This window comes from Myodes glareolus, chromosome 2 (assembly GCF_982192425.1).
Source record: "Myodes glareolus chromosome 2, mMyoGla1.1, whole genome shotgun sequence".
Classification (NCBI taxonomy): domain Eukaryota; kingdom Metazoa; phylum Chordata; class Mammalia; order Rodentia; family Cricetidae; genus Myodes; species Myodes glareolus.
Window position 1 is genome coordinate 79,140,979 of NC_142027.1, and position 21,494 is coordinate 79,162,472.

A 21,494-nucleotide genomic window follows, 5' to 3' on the forward strand; every position below is an offset into this window, starting at 1 on the left:
ACTGGAGCGTACACTATCAATGACCCTCTTTCGGCTAGCTGCTAAACACAGCCGCTGAGCACAGGCTACCCCAACTCTGCAGCCAGAAACCAAGAGCACACCTTTATCCACACACATGCTGCCATTTTGTTTTGTAGCCTAGGCTGGCTCAAACACGCAATCCTCCTGCCTCAGCTTTCCAAGTGCTGAGACTGCGTCTGCGCCACCACACCCCACTCTGTTTGTGAAGAATTCTGGAAGTAGAACTGGATTCCTGCTACCACCATTCCTTGAAACTCCTTATCACAGGAGTTTATCACACAGGACTGGTGTGGTTGACAGGCACAACGTTGGTGGACGGATGATGAGGGAAGCAATCACTGGATTACCAGTCGCTTCTTAGACGAAGCCTTACGGCGGACTATAGATCTGGGCAAAGACTTCAGTGGTGGCAAGTCTAGGTGCCCGTTCACCGTCGACAGTTAACAGAGTGTTAGTAAGGTCAACTCAGTGCGCAAGACTGCTGCGTTTAGACTTAGCGGTCTCCTTCCCAACACTCTTTTGTCACAAAGGCAGTCCTGTGTTTTAGCCTTTTAATACCAATCCCATACAGACAACGCTTTGGAAAACACACCAGGACATCTTGAGCTTTACCAAGAAGAGAAATTTGAAACTGCCAATGATCAATATTTTTTTTTGTTGTTGTTGTTTTAGAATCTGAATTAGACTTGGTGCTAGGGAGTCATCTGTATCTATTATTTAATTATTTAGCACACCCTATACTTTATTCATTGGGGAGCTTCCATTTCTATTCCCAACATAGCTGAGACTGTACATTATTAAAGAGTCCTTGGTCATCTCCAGCCACCCAAATCATGACAACAAGGAAGGGCATCAAGGAATATTACTTGCTCTTAGGTACAGAAAATGAGTATACACGGCCGTGTTGATGGAAAGAACAAAGTAGAACAACAGACAATCTGTGATGAAAAGATGATGCAGCCTTTCAACACAAAGCCTAGTTTTACAGAGGGGAGAATTTAGAGGCATAGCCAGCAACTTCCTCTGGAATTATAACTTGAACTCATAGTAAGAGCGTGCTTAATAAATGTGTGCATGCAAACTTTTTGTGTATGCATTCCTGTTTTGTTGCATATGTTTACATGCAAGGGGAGGTTGGAAGTCAATGTCTGGTGTAATTCTCAGTCACCCTCCTTGACACTGGGATTACAGGTGCGTGCTGTCAAGCTCCATATTTTAGGTGGATGCGGGGCTCCAAAATCAGGTCCACATGCTTGTGCGGCAAGCACTTTAGTGCCTGAGCCATCTCTTTAGCACTCGTATGAACACTGAAAAAGATTTACTCTTATTTCATTTATGTATGTGTAAGCATAGCCCATGCATGCCAGGGTGCTCTTTCATGTCACCTGGAGTTACAGCTGCCTGTGAGCTGCCTGGGATGGGTGCTGGAAACTGAATTGGGGTCCTCTGGAAGACCAGCAAGCACTCCTAAGCACTGTGCCACCTCTACAGCCCCCACAGGATAATTTTCAAAAGATATAATTCAACAATCCTATCACCCACAGCAACTATATAAAGTACCACTTCTAAATCTCTTTGCAAAGTAGAGAACATTAACAAAGTAGAGGATATTAGTAACTGCTTTATTGCTGGATATGTTTGGTCAACTTGGTTTTCTTCTTTCTCAGTGTCTGGTCTTGGTTGGTGAGTAGCCATCAACTCTCATAGTGCTTAGGAAAGTTGCTTGGGCAGTTAGTATGTCCACAAAATTTTCCTGAGTACTGTGTGTGTGTGTGTGTGTGTGTGTGTGTGTGTGTGTGTGTGCATGCGTGCATGCATGCATGTGCCATGAACTTAGAAATCAGACGAGCCTGTCAGAACTGCGTATAAAATAAGAGTTAGGTATGTACAAAGGAACAACGAGTTTTCTTAAGAGTTAATGATGCTATGGAGGTAAAAAAAATGCTTCTGGAGTGGACTCTGAGCTTTGTGTGTGTGATGGAGGTCCCATGAGGGTGCCGGGAATCACTGCTTGTGTGAGTGTGTGTGTGTGATGCGGGTCCCATGAGGGTGCCGGGAACCACTGCTTGTGTGTGTGTGTGTGTGTGTGTGTGTGTGTGTGTGTGTGTGTGTGTGATGGGGGTCCCATGAGGGTGCCGGGAATCACTGCTTGTGTGAGTGAGTGTGTGTGTGTGTGTGTGTGTGTGTGTGTGTGCATGGTCCCATGAGGGTGCTGGGAACCACTGCTTGTGTATGTGTGTGTCGGGGGGCGGTTCCATGAGGGTACTGGGAACTGCTGCCAGAGCAGCCAGTGCTCTTTATTGCTGAATATTTCCCCAGCTCTTTTGCTAGTTTCTAAAAAGAAAAAAAAAAAAGAGGACAAGAAGCTGGGGAATAAGGAGGTGGGGGTGGGCCTGGGAGAAAGTTAAGAGAGGAGTGGGGTGAATATGATCAAAATACATTGCATGAAACTCTCAAGGAATTAATAAAAAAATTAAAAAAGTAAATCATGGGCTTTGTGTTTTGAGATAATTTTTCACTGTGTTGCTTAGGCTGACTTCTGACTTAAACCCTCTGAGCAGCTGGGATTATAGGAGCATGCCCTTGTGGCCAGGTGTACAAATTGTACATAAACTTTGTGATATTTAACCTGATTTTAATATTTTTCCTCTTCATTTTAAAAGTTGCATTTTAAATAACAGATTGGAAGTTCATGTATATGGGGCTAAGCATTATTATTATTATTAGTGTGTGTGTGTGTGTGTGGAGATCAGAGGACAGCTGGGTCAGAGGTGGGAACCTAGGGATTGAACTCAGATCTTCAGCTTTGTACAGCAAGTGCTTTATCTACACTTCTCTGGCCTGTGTCTAGTCATTCTTAAAATAAAAGGAAAGAACATGATCACAATATATGGCATGAAATAATTTAAATAAAAGATATATATCATGATCTTCAAGTGGAATGTATTTTTCTTTTATTTTCAAAACAGGGTTTTTCTGTGTAGTCCTGGCTGTCCTAGAACTCACTCTGTAGACCAGGCTGGCCTTGAACTCACAGAGATCCACCTGCCTCTGCTTTCTGAGTGTTAGGATTAAAGGTGTGTGCCACTACTCCCAGCCAAGTGGAATATCACGTAAAAGACAAGAAATGATAATTCTACTCCACGAAGTTAGGAAATAGTTGCAATCTTTCTGGCCTAATACCTTCTCTGACAAAGTTTTGAAGGAATATAACTATTTGGAGACCTTCTACTGCCAAAGGAACGTATGTAGCATAAATACCTCTTGCTTCCTTTAGCAGTCCACTGAGGAATTTTGTTCACCTAGTGAACTTAGTTCTGTCTGATGCCCTAATGCTTTCATCTTATTACCAGCACTTAAATGACAATCGATCTCTTCAACCTAAAGATTCCTCTTATCAGCGGAGGATGCTCAAAGTAGAGACTATGTTTATCATCGTTTCCCCCAGAATTTTCCACAAAGTCAGACGTTAATGAGAATGCTCTATAAGAGCTAGAGAGAGAGTGGGGGTGGGGTTCGGAAGTCCAAGCGCTGCTGTGTGAGCATGAAGGGCCAAGTTCGACAGCAGAACCCACGCATGGTGGTGCACAGCCAGCCTGGCCGGTGAGATACCTTGTCTCAAAAATGCTGAGAGGAGAATAAGTAGTCTCCCTAGGGAAGAATCCCCCAATGGTTATCCAATACCAAGTGGTCAATCCTGTAATCATATACATACTGCATACAGGATCCTATGAACTAAGCAGGTTGCATCTATATATTTGGGATATATAAATACATATATATACATATATATGCATATATCATATGCATGCATGTTCGTTTCTGCCATGGCAGCAGCCTGCCTCTGCTGTCAAAGCAGTTAAGTTACGCCATGACCTGTGGCCAGGTGTCTTTCTACCATCGGCTACGCAACACGTGCACCCCTTAAAAGTGCCCGCCAGACACAGCTCGCTCTCTTGTCTCTTCTTTTCTCTCATTTCTCTTGCCTCTCCTGCCTCTTGCTCTTCCCTTGTCTCTCTTCTTCCTCTGGTTTCTCCCCTGTCTGTCTGTCTGTCTGCCTGCCTGCCTGCCTGCCTCTCTCATGCCCCCACTCCATCACGCCGTTTACTCTTTCATCCTCCCCTCCCCCAATAACCCCCTTGCACTAATTCTGTTGCACATGGTGTGTTTGCTTAGTGGCATACCTTGGCAGTGCCCGCCCAAAATTACCCACTTCACCTTTCTTTTTTTCATGCTTTCAATGTATATGTATACCTATGCAAAAAAAAAAGTGGACATGAATTTGAGAGAGAGGTTTGGGGTGGGATATGAGAGGTTAAAAGAGAGAAAAGAAAACGGGGAAATGACATAACTATAATTTAATTTAAAAAATAGTACTTGCTGACTGGGGCACTATTAATCAGGTCTTTCATGGGGTATCCTTAGATGAGTTCTCTGCTGTTACACCTGAAGTATGAACTTAAAAAGATATAAAATAACATGGGGGAATCCCAAATGATTTTAAGAGAAAACAGAAAAATGTTCAAAACCATATAATCCTAAATGATTCCACTAACATGAACTCTTTAAAAAGATAAAATGCAAAGGTGTGCAGACTGCAGTGCAAGAGCCACACTCGCCCCGGCCCACCTGGCCTCAGACTGCCGGGTGCAGCAGCAGCTCGGCTCACAGGGACAGGATGTTCTTCACAAACTTTCCCAGGATGCCCTTCACAAGTCCAAGTCCATTTCAGTGGGCCTGGCAGGCGTTGTTAAAATGCAATCATGCTTTACACTTATAACTTGCTTACTTATGAATACATTATCATTAATTTTGTATGTGGGATCATTTAATACCCTTTGAGACAGAAGTGCCTCTGGCTATTTCTAAATGAAAATTAGTAATCATACATTTAGAGGATAAAATTGGAATGAGTTTAGCACAGTCAAGGCTATACACCTTAAGAATCTCAAAGTCAGTCAGGTCTACAATCCCAACATTTCAGAAGCTAAGGCAGGAGGATTGCCACAAATTCCAGACCAGCCTGGATTACAAAGTCAGTTCTAGGCCACTATGAGACAGACCCTGCCACAAAACAAACAAACAAACAAACAAACAAACAAAACACTATGACCAACAAAAATAACAAGAGAATATGAAAGACATCTTCAGAGATTCCCAGAATGATGTGAAGGCTAAGGACTGAGGTGTGGTGGTAGCCAAATGGCTCAATAAGAATCGTTGGTTCCCACAGAGTCTCCTACACATCACCAGCACAGTAAGCCTTTTACTTCCAAAACAAACAGAGAAGAGTCTCTATAACCATGAGGATTTCTAATAGTCTTTTCACAATTTTCTTTCCTTTCAGGCATTTTTAATATTAATCTTTTAACTTTATATTACTGTCTTCTGGTCAGACCTCACCACATCCCAGATTCCTAACTTCCTTTTTTCCCCCCATGTAACAAAATAAATACGTTTATTAGTGAAAATGGGTATTATAAAAGGGAATTTATCCAACCCCACTAGATTAAAAAGAATTGAGAGTCAAAATTTAAAATAGGAAACAGGAAGTGGGTGTGGTGATGCGCGCCTTTGATCTCAGCACTTGAAAAGCTGAGATAAGCAGATCTCTGAGTTTGAGACGAACTTGGTCTATAGGGTGAGTTCCAGGACAGCCAGGGCTACACAGAGAAACCGTGTCTGGATAAAACAAACACAAAACCAAACAAAACAAGAGCCCAAACAAAATTTAAAAAGGAAAAACAATTCAGGCATGGTAGTGCCTGCCTAAAGTTTCCAGCTCTGCTCAGGAGGATCAGGCAGACAATGGGTTAAACCCAGGAGTTTGATATCAGTCTGGGCAAAACAGTAGAGACTGTGTTAGAAAAAGAGAGAAGGCAGGCAGGTCCCAGTGCCCATGCTATTGGGGTCCTGTTCAGAAAGCCTTTTCCTGTGCCAATTCCCTGGCAGATTCAGGGTATCAGGTCTTACGTCGCGAGGTCCTTCGTTCTCTAAGAACGCCAATGGTTGAAGATGGTGACCGTAAGGAGCATGAAAGGCAGTAACTGCAGGGTGGCACAACAGTGCGGAAGGCTTTCAATACTGGTCACCAAAAGGATTCGGCCTTAGATTACTCATTATATATGCAATGGTCAGAAAGCTTTCCTTCAAAACCACAGCAACTGGAATGACCAAAATATGAAGTTTCTAAGTTCCTGTCATTACAGTAAGTAATGCATATAGAATATGTATCTTATCAGCAAGGCAGTACTGAGGGGGCTTGTGTCATTCATTGGCAATGACACAGTCTGCAAAGCCACTTTTCAGGCTGTAGCAGCAGCATGGTAGCCTTTGGGCAGAAGGAGGCATGGTACAACAAGATGCACTGTTGGTGAGGATACCACCGAAAAGCTGTGACAATTTTACATGCTGTCAACAGAACAGCTAAAATTTGTTGAGCTAAGTACAATATGAAAATGAAGATTCCCTACTTCTCCAACTAGCCAGCTCCTGCACATTCTCCTGATGACCTACCCAGGTAAGTCCACCTGATCCTCCTCTCCAAGTACCTCCATAACCACCAGATCTACCGCCAACTCCAGGCTTGGACCAGTACTCACATCCTGCATATCAGTCCAGTCCCCTGTACTCACCTGACCTTATTCCACAGAAGCCATAGTCAACCTCAAGGCTCACCTGTAAGTCCTCTTCTGCCCCAACCTGCCCCACCCTATCAGACACAAAACTAACAAAAGTCCACATGCCCAGAACTCATCTGAAACCTACAAACATAAAGAAAGATTAAGACAGTATCTCTTCCCAAACACACCAGTCCTACAGAAATATTTGTCAATGGGAATTGCCTAGATGAATCTCGGGACACAGAACTTAAAAAAATAATCATAAAGTTCATGAGAGAATTGCAAGAGTTTAAAGATGACACAATGGGACAGCTTGGTGTATCTAAGAGAATAAACACCCGAGCGATGCCCGAGAGCATGCAGACATACAGCTGATGGAAGAGAAGACAATCCAAGATTGAGGATGGAATTCAACAGTAAGGTAGAAATATCGATGAGGGCTCAATGAAAAGGGGGTTGAAAATCCCAACAAGTCAACCAGAAATCACAAAGGAAACCCTTACAAGTAAAATAAATCAATCAGAAGAGAGAATATCAGAGTTCAAAGGTTAAGCAGAGGGTCTAGACTAAATAAGCAAAGAATATAAAAATGTTTTTTAAAATACAAGAAAAGAACATACAACAAATGTGGTACACCATGAAGAGACCGAAATTTCTACCTATAGGCATAGATGAGGGCAGTTAACCCAAGTCAATGGCATAGACCAGACTGGCAACAAGATCCTGAAGAAAACTTTTCAAATCTAAGGAGAGACACACCTACACAGATAAAAGAACCACACAGAAAACAAAATGGACAAGACCAGAAAAGGAAATTCCCATGGCATATCATATTTAAAACACTAATATACAGAACAAAGAAAGGGTAGTGAAGGCTGCAAGGGAAAAACCACAAATTATATATAAAGAAAAAACCTATCAGAATAACTGGTGATTTCTCAATGCACATTTTGAAAGCTGGAAGAGACTGAAGCAGTGCATTCTTAGGTCTAAAAGCCCATGACTGCCAACCCAGCAAAACTGTCTGCTTTAGTGAGGAAAAGAAAAATTAGCTAGGATACAAAAAGTCTAAGCCTTTTTATAGGCAGCAAACCAAGCCTGTACAAAATGCAGGAAGCATATTTCAGGCTCATGAGAAGAATAAACGTAGCCAAGAGACTAAAAAAAAAAAAAAATGAAGCAGTAATTATAAAATACCAAGCGCCACTGAGAACACAAACAACAACAAAATCAACAACACAATGGCCACAGTTAACTCATATCTTTCAATAATAGCTTTATATATCAATGGCCTCCATTCTCCAGTCAAAAGACACTAGCTGACTGAATGGACCAAGAAACAAAATCCACCTGTCATCTATAAGAAATATATATTAGCATGCCAGCGCTGGTGACGCACGCCTTTAATCCCAGCACTTGGGAGACAGAGGCAGGCGGATCTCTGTGGGTTCAAAGCCAGCCTGGTCTACAAGAGCTAGTTCCAGGACAGGCTCCAAAGCTACAGAGAAACCCTGTCTCAAAAAAGGAAAAGAAAAGAAAAAGAAAAGAAAAAAGAGAAAAAGAAAAATACATATTAGCTTTAAAGATAGGCACTACCTTGGAGTAAAAGGTTGAGCAAAAATACTCCAATCGAATGGGACAAGAAGCAAGCAGGTATTCCTATACTATTATCTAACAAAACAGACTTCAAACTAAAACTACTCCAAAGAGATAAAAAGGGACACTGCACTCTAATCTGAGGGAACAGTTGATCAAGAAGACATTACTATCCTAAACAGATATGCACCAAACTCTAGTGTACCTCATTTTGTAAAAAATGCACTACTGAATTTAAAGAGACAGACTGCATCAACGCATTAATAGTAAATAATTTCAGCACCCCACTTTCTACAGCAAACAGGTCTCTGGACGAACTATGCACAAACTCATGGAGATTAAGTAACTCATTGTTGGATGATGAGTGGATCAAAAAAGAAATCAAGAAAGAAATAAAATATGAAAATGAAAACGTAACACAACAAAACAAAACCTCTGGGACACACAGAAAGCCATATTAAATTAATAGCTCTAAGTGCCCACATGAAAGAAGGGGGGAAGGAAAAGAGAGGGGCGGGGGAGAGAGAGAGAGAGAGAGGAAGCAAGCAAAAATACATGACTGAATGACACAACTCGAACATTTGGAAACATAAGAACAAACCAAATCCAAACCCAGTTGATGACAAGAAATAATAAAAGTTAGAGAAGAAATTAATGAAATAGAAATAAAACAATAAATCAATCAACAAATCTAAGAGCTGGTATTTATTTATTCATTTTGATTTTTAGAGACAGGGTTTCTCTGTGTAACTTTGGAGCCTGTCCTGGGACTCACTCTGTAGAGTAGGCTGGCCTCAAACTGCGTGCCTGCCTCTGCCTCCCAAGAGGTGGAATTAAAGGCATGCACCACCACTGCCAGCTCCCATTCCTGTTCAATGCTGTACTCTAAGTAAGTACCAGCTGGAGCAATAAGACAAGAGAATGAAATTCAAAAGAAGATGTCTTGATACTATTTATGAGAGCTCCCAAGCATTCTACCAGACAACTTCTAGAAATGATAACCAAATGAAGCAATGTGGCAGAATCAGTTTGCCCAAATCAATAGCTTCTCTATATACCAACAACAAAATGGAGTCTCATTCATAACAGCCTCAACGAAAATACAATGTCCAGCAATAAACCTAACCAAGGTTAGGTTTAACCTTGGTTAAAAACCTTTAGTTAATAAACCTAACCAAGGAAGTGATGATCTCTACAAGAAAACTTTAATCCTCTGAAGAAAGAGACAGGGAAGACATCAGAAAATGAAAAGACATCTTTGGTGATGTTTTTTGGCAACTTCAGGAATAAATAGCAATTCTCATTTTTTTTTTAAAAAAAGGGAGGAGCGGTAAGGAAGGATGATGCAATTGTATTATAATCTCAATTTTTGTGAGACAGGGTTTCTCTTTGTATCCCTGGCTGTCCTGAAACTTGTCCTGTAGTCCAGGCTATCCACAAACTCAGCTATCTCCCTGCTTCTGCCTCCTAAGTGCTGGTATTTAAAGGCATGTGTCACCAAGGCTGGCTTAATTGTTTAATTATCTGAACAAGAAAAAAAGAATCTCTTGTCTAACAACTTCTCAGGGATTTCGAGAAGGGGACAGTAGAACATTAAAGCAAGAAACATGGGGTCCGGTTCACCTGTGTGGTCTATACTGCAGTCAAGCTGTTCTGACTGCCAGCCCTAACCTTTAATAGTAATTCATTCCATTTCCACAGCCCGACAGTGTAAAGAAACCCAGGTTCAAGTATAAACCCTGAATGCATGTCCACTCTCTGCCGTCCTCCCGCCTCGTAGAGAACTTCCGGTCTTAGTGGCAGAGAGAAACCGTGTCTTCCCATTCCTGCCATGTCAGTCCTAGTGGCAGAGAGAATCCCTGTCTTCCCGTTCCTGCCGTCAGTCTTATTGGTAGAGAGACTCAGTGTCTTCCTCATAGTTTGTGTCTCCTATTTATCCTCTGCATATCTTTCACTAATATGGTAAACGTTAAGTTCTCAACTTATCTATTTCTTCAGTCTTAAATGGATGCATCATTTGGGCTACTATTTAGCTAGAGCAAGTGTGGCAGTGGTTGCTGTTGGTGGCGGCGCAGGGTGGCGGGGGCACGTGGGCACTGTCCTGAGAAATGAGCAGCGGGTGAGCCTGCAGGTAGTGGTTTCCTTCGTCTTCCTGCTGTGCTCCTACTCGTCAGTACTCGGGAAGGAGAGGAGAGGAAGGGACACAAGGCTGAGATACGACGACTTCGGCACCTGTTAACAGTTTGTTACTTCGGAAAAGATTTAAACTCTCCCTTTAGTTACAGGGTCTGTGTTATCTGTGCACTGCATGTGTCCTCCGGACCGTCTGTTGATAATCTCATACGCTGGTCTTTTCAGGTAAGCCACAGGGGAAGACGCTGTGCCCCCTTTTGCTTTCCCACTGCATTGGTTGACAGCAGATGTCATACTCTGATAAAATAAGCCGGCAAGCAAACAGTGTACAGTGGGGTGTTCTGTCATTTATGTACGCTGTAAAATGACTACACTGAATAAATCCATCACTCCACTATGTCTTTTAAAATTACGGTAGTATAATACATGTGGCCTCAATGAGAATACTAAAACAGATCATTTATTGCAGCTATAATTTCTGTTCAACCAATTAATGGGTAAGACTACAGTCCTGTTTTGCTATAACATGCTATCCTAAAAGGGTTCATGGTTCCATAATTCTCAATGTACCATCACTGCCAAAGAACCTCATCAATCAAGAAGATGGACACAATTCTAGATTCAGAGTCGGATTCATTCATTAGTCTTTAGAATTCCAGGCAGCAGCAGACCAGGATATCTCCACTGATTTGACCACAGCTCCTTTGATTAATTCCTATTGGTTTTAGCGAGACAGGAATCATTTCATCGTACTCACCACTCCCCACATCCCATGGATGTAAAGTTAGCACTCGGCTTTTTCTTTATTTCTGCCTGGCCATCAAGTTTTGATCTGGGCAGACCTTGTTCCATAGGTTCTGCACCCTTTCTGCATGTATAAGATACATCTGGGACCTCAGGACTCTCTGCCTCTCGGGGCACAGCTTAACGGCATAGTAAATGTGCTTCAGCCAGAGGGGAACTGGGCAGCAGCTGAGACAGTCTAATAATTCACACTGGGGAAAGCCCTCGGAATTCAGAGGCACACTGCCCAGCTGGAGAGGCAAATCTAATCTCTGCTAATGATCTCTCTCCCTCTCCTTCCTATCAGGGCCATGCTTTTTACACATGTGCACTTAATTACATATGCACACTCGGAGGCTAGTGAAGCCAAAAACACAGCACCAGGATTAAATTACACAGTAAGACTTCCAGACATCATCTGGCCCTACATCCTGTCAAATAAACACAGTCTGTGTTTCACATTGTGCAGTTTATGATCTTCAGAGTTCAAAGGCGTCTACAACTTAATACTAATATTTAAAGGTCATAATATCGGGATTTTATTGTAAGGCAGAATAAAATAAGCTTGGCCTTTCTGAATTGAGATTTGAATTAAAAATACGCATTAGGGGAAGACACACAGACTTAACCTTAAATAGAATTTGAAACTGCTAACAAAACATGCATGGTGTAATAAAGAAGTTAAGAAAAATATAAACAAAATATTTAAAGAGTGAAGTAAAAATAAAGAGGCAAAACACAAATAAATAAATAAATAAATAAAAACAAACAAACCAGTGTGCTAGCAACATGAGAAAAGGACTCACAGATTTGGACTGGGGCTTTCTAGCGATCAAAGTAAAGACACAATTGTTCAAGGAAGACGAAAACATCCAAATCATCCAAGAACAATTTCTGCTTCTTCTGAGAGACCCCCCCCCTTTCACAGATGTACCCCAGACGAGAAAGATGACAGAGCCACAACAACACCCTCAAACACAGAGCACGCTTCCCCGTTACCTCTCCTGACCAGGTGGCATCCACTTTTCCCGCAAAGCAGCACACAGTAAGAGATCTGGAGTCAGCAGCTCTTTGAAGGCCTGAGTTAATCCATTAGGAACGAGCCACGGCCCGTTAGAAGATCTCCTCTGTTATTTTTCATATGTGAGCTCTCAACAACACCGAGCAAGCTAAAAATAATAGGTTATGTTCTCTGGCAAGAACCTCAGTTCTTAGTAGGAGATAGGCCCACAAGCTTTAATGATTGGCCCAAAGGCAGGGCCTGTAGCTCAGCAATGGCAGAACATGCCCCAAGGACCTCAGCATTGAAAGCACCCATCCAAGAAGATCTGACACCCCCGATGAAAATTCAGGAATCTGACCAGAATTTGTGCCTTCATATTTGATTTCCACACTTAAAATCCCCCAAAGAGCCTGACTGTTTATTTCTATAATGCATAATGTTCTTCACATTCCGATGAAACTTCATTTAAAACAATATTTTGATAAATGGGAACATTTGCAGAATGTCGTTTGCAAACAGTACAGATTATTGTTAAGACAGAGGCAATTTAATAGCTAACATTCTTGCTGAAGTAAGTCGGGAGTGATGAGGTGGGAAGCCACCATCTGGGGCTATAAATTACAACCTTGCTGCATGGTAATGGACAGAGGGCTGGTCCATAAGGCTCCCCTAGGAGAGTTCATCTATCAGGGCAGCCATCCGGAGAAGGAAAGGAGGCAAGGGCAGCTTCGAGTCCAGAAAGGGCCTCTGCTACAGCGGCAAAATACAGCCTTGCCTGGCTTTCCAAAGTGACACCAGGACACACACCCCTCCTATGCAAAGTCCTAGATTTATTAAATTATAAAGAGAAGTCTTGTGTACAACTCGAGTGGGGTCAGGATTCAGAGAACACTAGGTGAATAAATCCAAGAGAAGAAATGGCAGCCTTTGGGCTATTTCGCCCATTTCTGGTCACCTTGCAAGTATTTCTTGACAAGAAGATGGCGACATTATTTACAGCAATGAGAAGCAGCAAGTGCTAACTTGACAAGAAGTCAAAGCATTTTGCGTGAGGACACTTATGTAACCACGCACAGACCCTAACGCACTGCCGGAGTGGTTGATTGTGCTTTCCTGTCTCTCACTGTGAGCTAAGAGCTGAGCTGCCGCAGATAACTTCTCAAAGTATGATACTTTTAAAGATGGGTGGGGAAGGAAAAAGATGGAAGAAAACAAGGAGAAAATAAAGAAAACTTCTGAGAATTAAATTTATCAAGATAACCAGAAAATTATAGGTTGCAAGAAAAACAGCCTTAATGAGACCTGAGTTCACTCTTGGAAGAAACAGAACACAATCAAGAGTGCTTAGACAACCATTCCTTGCCTGTCTTGGTCATCTTGGCATGCTGTTTGAATACTTACAACTTAGACCTGTCTTCTCTCCCAAAAGATTCAAGGTCTCCACATTAGGTCTCACTGGTGCCCCCTGAGAAAGACACCCCTCAGATTTGCCACCCAAGTCACAAGACAAGAGCAAAACCTCCCCTCTTCGATGAGGAAAGAGGTCACTTACAACATATTTCTACTTACTCATTTACCAACTTAACAAATACTTCGTTAATCATCGATGATGTTGGCTTGCTATGAGCAAAACAGTGTATCCCTGCCCTGGCGACTAGAGAAGAACACACAAATAAGTAATGACAAGGTGCTGTGAGCCTCTCTACGGGACAGGTGCACGTTTTTGAAGTACAAAGGGAGATTAGTGTTGCACATGAACAGAGAGGAAGAGAGAGCACCACTCGGGAGAGGCATGCACACACAACATGCACACACAGACACATACAGAATCACAAGGCTATGTGGCGGAAGGGAGAAACAGCAGGGTAGGGGAGGTGGCTGACAGGATGCCTGCCCTTCTGACAGAGGCGAGAAGGTTAGATCTGAAAGATGATTCTGTTTAAGAGCAGTAGATACGAGGGAGGTAGAGCATGGGAACCAAGCTACCCAGGACTGCAAAGTATATCAAAGATGTTTAGAGTACGGAACTGACGGTGCCCTGGCTGGAGTCAGGGGTAGAGGACCATTGTATGTCAGTGCAGAGGAGCCATGGCAGGGACCCGTCCCTGGGGGATCAGAAAGCGGGGAACACTCAACCCGGGAAAGACGGTGACACAGAACGAGGAGGTAGCTAAACTGAAACGGAGACAAGGATATCGGGAAGGTAGAATGGCAACGAAGGCAGCAGAGTCACACATGGCTGTGCTTTTCTTTAATTTGGTGATTATTATTATGATGATTTAGTTTGGAGAGCATTATTCCTCTCTCAGGTAAGTTTTATCATCGCCAGTGTCTTTTCTTACACTGACACACATATAGACCACCTTCTCATCTCTCCCTCAATCTACCGGCACCCTTTATTCAAAGCCCCACCTTCTATAAGCAACTCTTTGAACTCAACAGATGATAGCTAAAGGGTGCAGGAGGAAGCAGGGATAACTAACTTTCCTGACTGGGAGAGATAAGATCTATATTCTCATTAGCATATGGCTGTCCCTCAGTATCTGTAGGGATTGGCTGGAGGACCCCCTAGAAAGCTCCTAACACAAAGTGAAGATATACTGACCTAGAAGGTATGCAATCCTCTGTATTTTAAACATTCTCTGGATTGCTTATAGTGCCTAATATAAGTGCCATGTAAACCATTGTCATGGGTCATTGTGTGGAGATCAACGATAGAAGGCTGGGCATGCTCAGTCCAGATACAGCCATCACATTTTCACTAGTGGCGAAACTCACGTGGAAGGCTGACTGCATGCACGTATTGTTTCACTGCATTTTAAAGCAGACATGGGGCCTGCTACGTTGCCTAGGCTCTCCTTAAACTAGTAAGCTTGTGTTTAGCATCTTGAGTGCTGGGTGCACAGGAGCACGTGGCCACATCTGTCTCCCATTGCTTTATTTAAATGTTTAGTGTTCTAGAGAGAAAGAAGACCTGACTGCCTGAGTCCAAATGACTATCAACAAGTATGACTGTCTACTGTGAGTGCCGCTGTTCAGCCATAAGTTTCATAAATAACAGTCTGTTTGCACTGACTCTGAGACAAGAGGCCCCAGGAAAAAATGACTGTGATGCCTACAGTCTGCAAAGGGTGGAAAGGAAGACAAGAAGAAGTCGGAATTCAATGAGCCTTTCCTGAGTGTTTGCTATGTGTGGGGAAAGCTGACCGTTTGTTGATTTATATATTCCTGACATGTTACCAATTTTAAAAGCACCAAACAAGAAACAGGACCTAGCCGAGCTAGGTAGGAAAGATGGCTGGATCTACTGAGGACACAAGGCAAACATGGCAAACACATTAGTCTGGAATGAAGGCAGATTAAGCACAGCCATGATAGAGCTGCAGTGAGCAGTGAGGTATAACATGGGCAGGGAGCTTAATCTTCCTGCCTCCAGGGAATAACGGGCTGACCATCTGTCTTTGGAGGGAAGTGCTGTCTGGTCTGGAGCTTGGGTGGGAGGGTGCCTTTCTTGCTGATGATTTGAGAAACTTTAAATGGCTAATCCATAGGTTTGCACATTTGAAGACACTGCTTCTCTGCTGGGCATTTTGTTAATTCCTAGAATCAACACTGTTTGCCAGTTCTTGGTATCACGCCGTGTCTTGTGCTTCTTTGTCTAACAACCAAACCAGGACAAATGCCTCAAAGCCCTCTGACAGTTTGGTCTATCAGCTTCTCTTATCGCAGTCAATTAGTGCTCTGCCCTTTCCATTAACCTCTGCCCCACCCTTCCAGAGCAGAGGGTAGCCCTGAGGTTTCCAGGGATTAATTTCACAAGACAAAAGATTGCAAAGTCCCTTCAGGTACAAAGTCCTTTCAGGAGGCTTGGAGGCCAGGCAACCTTTCAAAGTCTCTCTGGCATAAGGCAAAGCTCGACTCCAGCCTCTGCCACATGGCCTTTCGCAGGCCTGGGCCCAGTGCCATGCCACAGCCCTCAGGGCAGGCCGAGAACTGGGCTTGCCCCACCCCCAGTCACATGATTCCTTAGATATTTATACAGATCAGGCTACTTTGAAGGCTCTCCCTCCCCCAAGGCAGGGTTTCTCTGTACAACAGTCCTGCCTGTCCTGGAACTAGCGCTACAGAGCAGAGTGGCCTCAAACTCACAGAGATCCGCCTGCTTCTGCCTCCTGAGTGCTGGGATTAAAGGTGTGCAGCACCAAGCCTGGCTTGATGACTTCTTTCTACCCAGGAAAGGAGAAAGAGGACGAGAGAGAGCACACGCTGTCGGAAGAAGTTGCCTAGGAAACTCTTAAATGCTTTTGAGCATAATTAAGGTTTACATTTTTCTCTGTCAAAATCAAGATAAATTCATCTATAGTTAGCATACGCTTGCTATGCTAAGGTTTTTAAAGGCTGTGTGATATCGTTTAATACCCCTTGATGTTTATGACCTCAGCCACTGCAGTTTAATGACTGGAAAGCAGTGTCAACAGCAGGCAGCCAGCTGGGGCACAAGTGATTTGGCCCTGCGCAATTTAGAACCACTCTCTGCCTCAGTTTCCTCATCTGCAAACCAAAGGAAGCGACCTATAATGATCTCTAAGGTCTTTTTAGTCTGAAAACATGTCATGCGATTGAACGCCTCACTGGGGGCTACGTCTATCTGAGAAAGCGTACAAAAGATTCTTAACGTGGTGAACAGCACTGAGTCAAACTGCCCCTACTACATCTTCAAGCATAAGATGCTTAAAGCAGACTGGGCAGCTCTAGAGAACATGAAACAAATCACTAATGAAAACAATTTAACTGTGAGGCCGGGAGGGACCACCTCTAACTACTGCCACAGCAAGCATTCCACATCATGCTGGCAGAATTCTGCCGGGAAGATGGTGATCCATGGGCCGCTTGTCTCAGGCACAGTGATCCAATATGGCTGCCTGTCTTAGGCCAGCTGCCAGGAGTGTACATAACTTTGCAAACCTGTCACCTAGCAGTGAAAAGGCCCCCACACCTTCCTTTCTCAGTCACTCCAAACTGGAGACCCGGGGCTTCACTACACAACATTCTAACCACCAGTAGGCACATTCAAGAAAGAAAAGGGTGACAGCCAGCTCTTACCTGTCTGGGGCAACTGATATCCCTTACCTGGGTGTGCCTTTAGAGACATTTCTCAAAAGAGTTACAAATAAAAATGACTTTATCTTACATTTGTATACTATTGTGTTTCCAAAGTACTGAGGCTTCTTTAAAGAAAATGGGGATTGAGTGAGGTTTGGTAATGCACTCTTTCCTTAAACACCACTTACAATTGCAATTCCGTGTATTTATTCATTTAGCATGCATGGGCTGGGCATGTCATACTTAGAGGACAAAGGGCAACCTGCAGGAGTCCGTTCTCCCCTTCCACTAAGTGGGTCTAAGGTTCTGATCTCGGGTTGTCCGCCTGGGTAGCAAGCACCTTTACCCCTGAGCCATCTAACTGGCCCTATGATCTTGTCCTACAAGTCTGGAAGATTGAATTTACTTATAATTCCAATGTATTTGTTATGTCTTCTATAAATGGAGGAAGAATGAAATGCTGATATGGAATTTTAGAAAATATATTTTGAAAAAGAAACCAACAGCATATTGCATTATAATATTTCAAAAGTTGAATTAGAAACAGGGAAAGACTAGACTACCAGGAAGAGAAAAGTCAAATACTATCAAGAATTTGAAATAGCCTAAATATATCAAGGAACAAAAAGTTGGGACTCCACTTATGTGGCTATGGGAAATCACTGTCCGTGCTGGAGAAGATGTTTTAGTACGACAGCCTTGGGGTCACACTGCTATGAGGAGAGCCATGCCCATGCCCCCAGACTCCTTGGTTCCCTGGTGTAACATGAAGTGGGGCCTGCTTGTTGAGGGGTTTTGTCCTGCCCGCTCCCCCAGCTGTTTAGTCCCAGAGAAAAATCACACAAAGGACTCTGTAAGTTATAATGCTGATTGGCCCGTTAGGTCAGGCTTCTTACTGGCTAACTCTCACATCTTGATTAACCCATTTTTCTGATCTATTTTAGCCATATGGCTCAGTACCTTTTTCAGTGGGGCAGCTCACATCCTGCTGCTTCGGTGGTCTGGGCAGGAGTGGGAGAAATCAACTTCTTCCTCCCCAGAATTCTCCTGTTCTCTTTGTATCGTTTCCACTTCCTGTCTGGTTTTCCCGCCTATACCTCCTGCCTGGCCAATCAGCGCTTTATATAAAACATGATTGACAGAAAGCAGACAATTCTCCCGCACCACTTCCCCCTCTTTTTTTTTTTTAAAAAAAAAAACAAACAAACAAAGGAAAATAGCCATAGTCCATTTTTTTGGCAATGTGGGCGTAGTATTCCAGGCTACTTCCAGCTGGTTGGGGGCACTGATAATCTTATGGGGACCTAAAGAAAATTTAGAGTTATGATCAAGTCCTGTGAGTCTTGATCATCTCAGGTAGCAGTCTTGAACCTGTTCTGGATGAAGAGCTCAGATATCTGGGCCATCTGTTCCTACCGGAGATTTTTCAGGTGGCCTTCCTTGATCAAAGGTGATTTTTCTTAACTCTGAATAAATCCAGAGCCTCTCATTTTCTGTGGAAACAAAAGCAAAATCTCTTCTCCAAAGTAACATACCTTTTGACTTCAATTTTGAAGCCAAGGTATTTTCAAAATACTTATCTTGGATTAATTCTGCAGCATTTATAAGCAAATATCTTTTTAGCAGCTGTTGCTCCTTCCTCAGCATTCAAACAATTTAAAGAGAGCATAATAACATACAGAACCGAGATTCTCTGTGTATTTTCCATCTTTATGCAGCTTTATTTTAACCTCTATTTCTTTTATTTTTACTTTTAACTTTTGGCTTTTTGAGACAGGTTCTCTGCATATCTTTGTCCTGGAATAACTCTGTAGACCAGGCTATCTTTGAACTCCCAGAGATCCGTCTGTCTCTGCCTCCCAGGCTACTTGTTTTTTGTTTCTTTTTGTTTGTTTGTTTGTTTTACTCTGAGAACTTTAACCTTTAGCCTGTATATATTTTTAACATAATGTAAACCATTTAGAGGTTTTCTTACTCTTTGAATCTCTCTTTATTGTATATCTCTCTTTTTTTGACCATATGGGTTCTTAATTTTTTAAGGAATATGGAGAAAACAACATTCAAAAGCTCCTGTGGCTTTTTAAGGTCCTTGCCAGGAAGCAAGCTGCAACATTGTATTTATAGTTCGGACTGTCCGCTTGAAAGTCAAGAGTTTTTCCTGGCAAGACGGCCCAGAAAGCCAGCATTTTAAAACAGAGCAGCTTTTTTCCTGCTACAGCTGAAAACTGAAATGCTTTACTCTAATCTTTCCCAAGCGTTCCCAGGCTTTCTGTGGATTTAGTTATCCATGTGGGCGCCATTCTGTAACATGAAGTGGGGCCTGCTTGTTGGGGGGTTTTGTCCTTCCCGGCCCCCCAGCTGTTTAGTCCCAGAGAAAAATCACACACAGATCTCTGTAAGTTATAAAGCTGATTGACCCATTAGGTCAGGCTTCTTACTGGCTAACTCTCACATCTTGATTAACTCATTTTTCTGATCTATTTTAGCCATGTGGCTCAGTACCTTTTTCAGTGGGATGGCCTGTGGCAAACGACCTCTGCTTTGTCTTTGGAACCTTATGAGGATGGGCCAACATACTTATCTCGCATGGAGAAAATTCTCACAGCAGATTGTAAATTTATTTGTTAATATTATAATGACTCATATTATTAACAAAAAAGCACATAAAAGAATATGTTAAAAGGATGAAAATCAAAAGTATTTTTAATAAATAAGGATTTGCACATGAGGGTTAAGATGGTTGGATGCTTCCAGAATGACAAAGAAAGCTAGGAAGGCTGTACAAGTTATAAAAGTCTAAAAACTTCTAAGGTCAAAGTTGAATCAAACTTCTACTTAAATCACTGGAGTTATTGATCTAATGACAGGTAACAGTTACAAGTATTGGCTTAAGAAAAAATGTACATCTAATCAAATATTATTTAAAAGTATTTTGTTTTGCCAAGCTTTGTCTAAGTATCACACGGTAGCTAAAAGAAACAGGCTGGTGAAACTGACCGTCTAAGTGTCTTGGAACCATATCTGGAGGCCTATCCTAATGGAGTCAAGAGGGATCAAATAGACAACCTTTTGCCCTTTGTCCTCTGTGGTGGTTTGAACGACAATGGCCACCACAGGCTCATCTATTTGAATGCTTAGTCATCAGGGAGTGACGCTACTTGAGAAAGAGCTCCTTGCTGGAAGTGTGTCGCTGAGGGTGGGCTTTGGGGTTTTAAGGGCCCAAGCCAGGCCCAGTGTCCCTCTCTCTGTCTGCTACCTTCAGATTCAGATGTAGAACTCTCAACTTCTTCTCCAGTACCATGTCTGCTTGTGAACCACCATGTTCCCCATCATGAGGATAATGGACTAAATCTCTGAACCTATAAACAAGCCCCAGTTAAACGTTTTCTTTTATAAGCATTGCCATGGTCATGGTGCCTCTTCACAGCAACAGAACTTTGACTAAGACACCCTCTAAAGTCAAGAAGGCCCCAGGAACGGTGGGACATCGCTTGAAATGTCCAGTGGGATGCAGCTGTTCTCTTGTCCAGCGAGGCCATGGAGACCCCAGTGGCCTCTAACCATTGTCTAGTCTATACAAACTTCTTCAGTGCTTCCAAGCTAAACCATAGTCAAGCAAGGCCTCTGACTTATCCTTACACAGAGGGAATAACTGACAAGAGAAAGACCAGAGGAACCAGAGGTGAACCTCCAGCCTAAGGGATTTCTGAGAAACAGACCCTCAACTGGCTTTGACAATAAAACAGGAAAACTATTAATTTTGGCCAAATGCATGGTCTTAAACACCTGGCAAGAAAATATAGCCAAAGATTAATGCTATGTTTCTTTAACAGTTTAAGGGATCGCATTCCCTAGACAACAAACCTAAACCCGATCTCCCTAATGATTTTCTTCTTAACAAAGACAATGCCTAGATAGAAGACTTCAGACCATGGCTCAACCCAGCACTCCAGGGTCTGCCCGTGGACAAAAGGGACAGATTATTGTTTTAACCGAAAAATCAAATGATGGCTAAATTTTTTCTCTGTCCCTCTCTAGAAGCCATCGGTGTGGGACCTCACATTGTTATTCTAGACACTTCAACAGCTATGAAAGTACCCACAAGAAATTCTTGGGTTTATCACTCTCAAGTCAAGTTTTTGAGGCAAAGAGAAAAACAAGGAGGACCAACAGATGAATGCTCTTGAAAAATTATCAGGAAATTCTAGTGGACTTTGATATGGACGCCACCT

At 42.7% G+C, this 21,494-nt stretch overlaps 1 protein-coding gene across 4 annotated transcripts in view; it reads right to left on the bottom strand.

Annotated features, from left to right (window-relative positions):
* The window catches only part of Map3k13 (mitogen-activated protein kinase kinase kinase 13), a 161,515-nt gene that overhangs the window by 66,943 nt on the left and 73,078 nt on the right, over positions 1-21,494 (bottom strand). Inside the window, exon 1 of one of the 4 annotated variants that reach the window (XM_048453822.3) lies at positions 13,561-13,685. The exons of the other annotated variants lie outside the window; for them this stretch is intronic. The gene's annotated coding sequence lies outside the window, so the exon portion shown is untranslated. Of the gene's footprint in view, positions 1-13,560; positions 13,686-21,494 lie in introns of those variants that run through there. 4 annotated transcript variants of the gene reach the window in all.